Raw genomic sequence first — 9,077 nt, forward strand, 5'->3', positions numbered from 1 at the left:
GAAAATATGTTTGTTTATTATTAACTAAATTGGAACTCTGTCTTCTGCTACTGAAATCAGAAGTTATCACCTAAAATATTTATCAAATTATTACAAATTAAGACAATCATTATTAATAATGACAATAACAAGAATAATTATCATAATACGAGCGAATATCACTAATTGGTAATCATTAATTAATAGTGGCGAACTCCACAATACATTTGACGGTGATTATTATTAATGTTTCATTAACAGTGTATATTTACCTCGTAATTTAATGTATCTTCATGATCAGGTTTCTAATTAATATGCAGATTTCATAAGTAAATAAAAAATTACAAAGAATGCTTTTATACTGGAATTTCTTTATTGGGATATTTAATTTAATTTAATATCACTGATACTATAAGAAATGAGGATAGTTTCAAAACGTCCGTCATTCGAAACAGTCGAGGGGAAAAAATGAGGAAAGGAAAAATTAACTGGGCTCGTCCGGGATTTGAACCCGGGACCTCTCGCACCCTAAGCGAAAATCATACCCCTAGACCAACGAGCCGCAGTAACTGAGGTTAATTTCTTGCGACTTTCAAAGCAGTTAATTATTCGAATTTTCATTTGGTTGTATAAATTATACCGTTTCGTTTTCAATTATACTATTATAATAAATTTAATTGAAAAAATTTCCATTAAACTTCTTTATTTGTTTCAAATTGGAAGATGAGCACAGGTTTATGATTTTTATACTCTGATTTATTTAAAAAAAAAAAAAAAAACAGTAATATATGCTGATATATCATTTGACTATTTGTATACTATATACTATATTCCCACTATAATTTTGCATGACATTTGGATTAATCATATATATATACATCTTGTTTTCACTGACTGAAACCGAGAAAATAGATAACAATTTAATGGAACACACATGTTTCGTCAAAACGACTTCTTCTGGTGTCGTAACACTTAAAGCAAATTATACCTAGTCTCTGACGAAAACCAATGAGTTTGAAAACAGCTGTCAGGCCAGTGAAACCTTATGAAAATGAACTAAGAGGAGGCAAATACATGTTGACATATATTTTGTATGTTGACAAACGACATTGCATTACTATGTGATGTCGTAAAAGAATGTTTAGAATCTTCTGCATCTATAAATTGCTTTTTATTGGCTGTGAGATGTTACATTAGTAATTTGCCATTTATTTCAATTAATAGAGTTCACAGTCAAAGAATAACAAGAAAAATAAATAGAATAATGAAATATTTTATTTGCGAATTCGGGCTTTATTCAAAGGCCTAAGAATGTCATAAAATGTAAAATATCCCTAAAAGTGCTGTTTTCTTCATATGAGACGGTGTTATGTCTGGGAGTCTTAGCTTTTTCAGATGCTTCAAAATGCTCTTGTATTACTCGTAGCGCTTTGTGGCAATTACAAATAGCTCATGGAAAGTTTGAGTTAACTCCCGTGACATCTGTGTACTTTCTAACCCCAATATTTGCAACACAATCTGAAAGCGTGTTTCGCATTTATTTGTGTATAAAAGTAATTCCAAATTTTAATATTAATTATTTATTACCACATCAATAAACCACATGTTGTTGTTCAATTACAGCGATATCTGGCATATTACGTTCTAAATGTCTATCTGTCTGAATGTTAAAGTCCCATAATATCTTTGCATTTGCATTTTCAATAACTTTTGCAAGTGTGGTTTTACAAGTTGAGAAACCATATATCCTAACAAGCTAGTGTACAGCTTTTGAGACCCCCAACATGGCTTTGTTTATAGCCTGTACGTCAGCCGTCTTGCTGCAAGAACTATTATTATTATTATTATTATTATTATTATTATTATTATTATTATTATTATTATAAATCGATTTTTATTCTTCCTGTGAATGTTAAATTAAAATCTCTGTCTCGCATTCAAGATAACTTGCTGTTTTATATAACCATGATATCATTATTATTATTATTATTATTGTCTAGCTACTCACTGATGAAGCCTCAAAAAAGGCTGAAACCGGTCTGGGTAGTGACCTCCCTCCATAATGTAATAACATCATACATTTCCTAGGAATGTGTTTTTACATTATGGAAAATACCTAAGAATAGCGATCTGAACTTCCCCACCTTTGCAATGAGTTGCCCGGTATTGTACTACGTACTAGGATCACTTGCATTGGCTAACGCTGGTGTCGCCGATACTTTATAGTTTACTATATTCGGCAAGAAACTCTCTGATTCCAATCTTTGAGTTTCTTATTCGGTTTTAAAACTATGTGGGATTTAATATCCCCTTAATTTAAGGGAGCCTGTGTAGCTCAGTGGATGTGGCGTTTGCACACCACCGCGCTTGGCCGCACGAAGGAAGTCTTGGTTTCGAGTCTAGTCGGCGACTAGAGGAAATTTTTCTAAGCCTTTTTTCGACCGGTTCCCGAGTTAGTCGATCTCTGGCACGGGCAAGCAGGTTTTTCCTCCCGGAAACTCGGGTTTTTCGTCCTGTAAACTCAAGAAAATCGACCGTAGAACCCACATTATTTCAGACATTAAATATATTGTGTTAGGGTTAGTGACCACGAGATGGCGGCACATTTGAGCCGTCTCTCTTCACTGCGTACCGTTTAATTAGTGATAGCCTTGGGCCATCTGTCTCTGATTGGGTACCAGTGGAGATTGAACTGCCCACTCAGTCTCCAAAAGTTAGATAGGGCTAAATGGCCTCGCCTACTCCCGTATATACGGGAATAAAAAAGGCGTTAGCTGATTTTTTTTTTTTATTATTATTATTATTAGACACCTCCAAGGAGTCCAAGGACTCATCAATTGAAGGCACCTGCTCAACAACTCCACCATTCAATCACCAACTGACCGTAACTACACCTACGCCATCTACCGCCGACCAACACTGGTATTTACACAGTAAATCACAAGCATCCATACCCATGGCGGGATTCCAACCCACAGCCTTTTGGCTGGAGAGAGAGGATACGCTACCCACTCGGCAATCAGGCTATTATTATTATTATTATTATTTAAATTATAATTTAGTGTACATAGTGCCAGTAAATATCATTCCATATCTATAAACAGAAACTGTATTTCTCAATGATTGCGAAGTTAAATAAAGTTAAATATGTAAAAACTAATACTGTGTGACATTTTCAAATTTTTGAGAACCATAAAATTCTGGATCTGGGAAGCTTATTACGTGATGTAAATAAAATGCGACGAATCACATCATCCAATATAGAGTGTAGTTAGTATATAATTTCCGATCATCTGCTACTAGGTAAATAGGTCAGCTTTCTATGTAGGTTTATCTATCATTCAACACCAACATCAGGGTAGCTCATGGAAAGTTTGAGTTAACGCCCATGACATTTGTGTACTTTCTAACCCCAATATTTACATCACAATCTGAAAGCGTGTGTTGCATTTATTTGTGTATAAAATTAATTCCAAATTTTAGGATTAATTAATATTAAAATTTCATTTATTAATAGCGAAGATATTATTATTACTCTGAATAATTAATTACTTAAAAGGCTTTTTGTTCGCTGTTTTTTCCTGTAAATGGTTACGAAAGATTTTGAATATTTATAATAAACGAATGATCTCAATTATTTTTTATTACTCAGAGATTCTAAAATTTTTCATTTAAATATCATAGGTGACTGTTTGGCCATGTAGTAATTTCACTCTTTTCATGATGCCGCTTTCCGGGCTGATTGTTTTTGGCAAGCAAGTAGTTTTGTTGTTGTTGTTGTTGCCGTTTCCCGTTTCTCTGTAAATGGAGTTGTAACCACTCAAACGAGAAAAATCGACCGTCAAACGCGCACTTTCACAGACAAGAATACAAGGGTTTAGGAAAACGAGATCGTGGAAGTTGTCTAATGTACTCTTTCCCTGAAGTCTTGAAATCGCCAGTAGTGGTAAATTCAGCTATTACTGAAGACCAAGAATGGAGCCAGCTGCCTACCGATTTCCAAATGTTACAGCATAAAGGAATTCTGCGTTTCTCCTTGGAGAGTAGGTGTTAGAGAATTTATTTAATTATATAATCATCTTAAAATCATCTCAACATCAACTAAATCACCTTCAGTTGAAAAGGGCTCTTATAAAAGTTCTGCACCTTCTAGATGGGATTCGAATCCAGACCTTTCCACCAAAGGAAGTTCATTGTTATTACCTACTGAGCAAGGAAGAGCCTCAATTATGTCATAAAGGCAAAGAAATTGTTATTGGGGATTCCACAAATTATCCAGCGCTCTTGGAAAGAGAGATAGAAATAGAGGAATTGCTGCTGTTTTAAATTACAGGCAGAGTAATTAAGCTTCTGAACCCAGTTGTTTGTGTGTTCTCCTGCTGGTTTGCCTATTTCACTGGATCAAAACTCTTTCTCATGAAATCTATGAATACATCGATTTACAGGAAAGCATTAACCAGCCTGATTACATTAGTTATTGTTCACGTTTGCTTTTTCAAGACGGTCAACGAACGTCATGATAAAAAAAAAAAAAAGAAAGAAAGAAAGAAAACCCAATCTTTTCTTCATACATCTCCTCACAGCAGTATCAGCTATGTTGCTGATATCAAGTTCTTTTGTAATAACTTTATATCAGCAGGAGAATCAGATGTGGATAGATTTGAAAACCTGACATATTTATCCTCGAACAATGCAGAAAAGAAATTTAAAAATTTAGATTTTATAAGCTTCTGTGTTTGTTCTTGAACAGGTCTATATACTTTATTCTAAAAATACGGAGAAAATACGCAGAGCTCATTTAGTCCTAAGTAATTATTGAAGATAGATGGGCAGCCAGTCTCCATCCTTCAAGCCTTTACTTGTTAGTGAGCTTAAGATATCAGTGAACCAAGGTTTCACAAGGAGAGAAAGACAGCTAGCTACGAATTTTAGGACTTAAGGTCTTGTGACCCTAAGTCCTAAAATTCGTATGTGTCCGTAATGATGTGAGTTCTATCATCGATTTTTGTGCGATGCCGGGTTAAAACCCAAAGTTTCTTGATGGGATCCTACTTGCCTGTACCAAAGACCTATTAACTCACGAAATGGCCGAATAAACGGTTAGAAAAAGTTCTGCTCAGCAACTAGAAACGAACCTAACGGTCTTTCTTCTAGTGGTGGCAACATGGAAGCAAACGCCATTTCACTAAGGCTAAACGCATCTATTGTTCTTCCAAACAATAATAATTTAAAACCATAAAACAATATGTGACATAAATCATGATGCTGGGGAATACCAACCAAAGATGGTCAAGAAAACAGTGATAAAAAAAAACTGGAGATTTTGGATGCTGTTATTAATTAATTGCACTGATCAGCAAATATCTGTAACTCTACAATGAAAAGGGCAGAAATGTTCTATAAATCCTCTTTTACATGTCAAACATAATGCAGTTACTTTTAAATTCTTGGAATTACAAATCGTCTTTGGACCTTATTCCATTGTTCTGGATATATTTTCAAGTCTTCTATATATTTATTGTTTTCCTGCATCAGACTTCTCTAGGGCCTTCTTATTAGTGAAATTGATAAGTTCCGTAGAACGTGATCCAAACCGGTTTATATAAATGTATGAATTTACAAGGAGCCGTTATGTTTGTTAATAAATTTATAAATACTTTCATGTGATGGCTACCTATCCGCATCAGAAGCCGAAAGTTTATTATTCGTTAGGTCAGTGTCGCAATATTTTGTCGTGATGATAGAGCACATGCTGGAAGATTTAATGAGCAGATCATTGGTCTTATAGCAGATTCGAAGTGCGAAAAAAAATATTTGTTTTTCAAAGAAATTCAGATACATTAGTTAAAGAAGCAACTATTTGCTACATGATCTCTGTTGGTTCTCTCTTATATGACCAATGAGTCAAATTAAAATTACAAGATATTATAAAACGGACAAAAGCACTCCTAATATAATGAGCGTGTAGCCCGTGATACACGAATACTGTTGTGTTTCTGCTTAACACTTAATAAAAAAAAAAAAAATCACACATATAACAAGAAGGTGCTTCAATGTGACAAAAACGAGAGACTTAAATATGTCTGAGCTCAGACAAGAGTTCTAGCACACCTAATTTGTGTGTGTTACTTTCTTGATGCTGGACAGGTTCAGACGTGTTCAAACACATTTCCAGTCTCTTCTTGAAACTACTGCCACATGATAGGGCACTTAATTTATTGCTGGTGTTATTACGGGCATGCCCATAATGGCATTCCAAAGCCCACGAAAAGTTTTCATATATGTAACAAAATTCTTGCAAAAACCACATTGAAAACAGACATCTAATTGAGCTATGCAAACAGACTTAGATACTCTTATCAATTTACAGAACAAATTTCCTCATAAACTATGGAAGAATGCTCACAATTGTAAAGAACTAAACTCTGCATATAGAATAATATAAGTACACATATAAAACTTCGTCTTAATGTTCTTAAACCTAAAACAGGAAAAGTAAATAAATACCCAAGAAAAAGATTTGACTCTTCCTGCCATAGAAGTTCTGTATAAAGAGGCATTGTAATATAAGCTAACTAACGGTTTGATGAACCATCTAAGGAACTTTACTTATATGGTACAAACAACCCATGAAAGCAGTTGCAAAAACTTTTGTCAACAACACTATCATATTATTCCAAAGGAATGAGTGAGATCAATCGATACATTAAAGAACAATATAGGAATTAGAGGAAATAGTATCTATATAATGTACAAGACCTATAAGAAAACACATCTCGACTATCGGAAATCGGAACTATATCAGAATATGTATAAAACCAGAGGTGTGTGCTTCGTGGTTAACTCCTTGTTCTTCTTCATTGGCACTACAGCCCCATGTAGGGCCTCGGCCTTCCATTTTCGGGTTTCATAACTCACTACGAGGTAGGGTCGTTACATCCACGCTCAACCATGTCTGTGAAGCGTTGTGTTCTTAAAACCGGTTTGCCTGCTTTGCAGAGGAAAAATCCCAGATAAACTGGGGAGAAAAACACTGCAGTCCACGCCCAAGACCGGCTAATTTGGCTATGTCTGAGAATCTCTGGCTATGTCCTTAGCTCCTCACGTCAGCGACGAGAATCGAACGCAGGACACTCCTTTCCCAGGCATATGGTTGCGGAGCGAATAACCACTCGGCTAACCGCACGGGCAGAAACTCCTTAGGCACAAAAAAAAAAAAAAAAAAGTTAAATAATTCACCAGCGAACTTCGCTATAGATGTTTGCCAAAAATAATAATTCAAAAAAAGAGTATTCGCAAGTCATTTTTTCAACCTAAAACTTGGAATTTTAATCTCGCAATTCAAGAAAATCGACCTAGAATTCTTATTTCAGACAAGTGTTAGGGTTAATTAGGGTTAGATGAAGTGTTAGAGTTAATAACTGCGTGATGGCAGTAGATATCTGCTGTACTCTTCTTCCCAGGTACCTTTGAATGACTTACAGCCTTGGGCTATCAGTGAATGCTTAGGGTGGAGATTGACTGGACATCGATTTTGGAAAGTTAGATAGGGCTGAAAAACGGCGTCGCCTAGTCCTTTGGAATAAAAGGTGTTACCAGATTGTTTTATATTATGCTATAATTAGAAACTGTAGGGGACTGACTGGACTACCCACCCAGTCTCCAAAAATTAGATAGGGCTAAAAACAGTATCGCCTGCTTCCTGAAAGAGAATGAAAGGCATGTGCTCGCTTTTTTTTTCCTTTCGAAATTGTGCTATTACCCCCCCCCCCAAAAAAAAGCGACAGCAGCTGGATTCATGGTATCAAACAAGAAGGAAAAGATCTTTGGAAATGATAGCTACAGTACAATACAGCTTTAGCTACATCCGATACTAATATCAAATTTAGATTGCCCGAAAATGCAATCTAAGCAATCCGGAAAATTACAGAAGAATCACACTGCTTACTACCACACTGAAAATAATTAACCTCTCTACCAGCCATGGTGGATGAAACAATGAGACCAAATTGCACTTCTTATCCATGTTATTGAATAGGTGTTAAAGAATCGTATCCAGATTTTGCTGGACGTCTATAGACATATTGCTGGTTGGGGTGTTTTAATAGATGTTTCCAAACCGAACTGAATACACACACACACACACACACACACACACACACACACACACACACATATATATATATATATATATATATATATATATATATATATATATATATATATATATATATATATATATATATATATATATATATATATATATATATATAAAACGATAAAACGAGATAAAACGATAGTGATTCCATTGTATAAGGAATCCGGCCGCATCTGGATTACTGTGTGCTCAAATCTGGGTTTGGAGGAGATAAAGACACTTTGGAGAAAGTGCAGAGGCGATTGACAAAAATTATTTCAAGACTCTGGAATGTTAGCTATGAGGATAAATTGAAGTCATGTAATCTGCAGAGTTTGACTGATAGAAAGCGAATGGATAATGTGATCAAGACATTTAAGCTATTGAGAAGTATTTATTAAATATATATTCAATATATATTATTAAATATTTAATAATATTATTAAATATTAATATTTAATAATAGTATATAATGTATACTTCTTATATAATATATTTAATTGCTAAAGGTATAACTCTCTCTCTCTCTCTCTCTCTCTCTCTCTCAATGAGTCTTTGACTCCAGGAGAGTTAATGCAATAATAATAAATCATATAAATTAAATTTAAAAAAAAAAAAAAAAAGAAACGGAAAAGAAATCGTAATTTTACACCGTGCCGCAGGCGCTCTGATACGCACCACCGCTATTTTTTATATAATATCAATGTATTGATATACGTCATCACATTCATTATTTCATTCCATTATTATTATTATTAATGATTAGTGCTCTCACAATATTTCAGGACTCATCGCAGCAGCCCATTCTACATTATTTATTTAAATATGGTATGAAAATAAATTTGCTTCACGTACATTTGCTTCGAATATAGGCAAGGAATATTTTGTAAACAACATTGGGCCCGCACATTCATGACCCATTGTAAGCTGCATACTGCTCGTTCTCATAGCTTCTAAAAAT

At 34.6% G+C, this 9,077-nt stretch overlaps 1 non-coding gene across 1 annotated transcript; it reads right to left on the reverse strand.

The window, feature by feature from the left end:
• Positions 1–469: 469 nt before the first annotated feature.
• Positions 470–541, reverse strand: TRNAP-AGG (transfer RNA proline (anticodon AGG)). Its single transcript has one exon. It is a non-coding gene; the product is annotated as a tRNA-Pro (tRNA).
• Between the last annotated feature and the right edge of the window lie 8,536 nt (positions 542–9,077).

The sequence above is a fragment of the Typopeltis vanoorti genome, chromosome 15 (assembly GCF_054136105.1).
Source record: "Typopeltis vanoorti isolate ZY-2024b chromosome 15, IOZ_Tvanoo_1.0, whole genome shotgun sequence".
Lineage (NCBI taxonomy): Eukaryota > Metazoa > Arthropoda > Arachnida > Uropygi > Thelyphonidae > Typopeltis > Typopeltis vanoorti.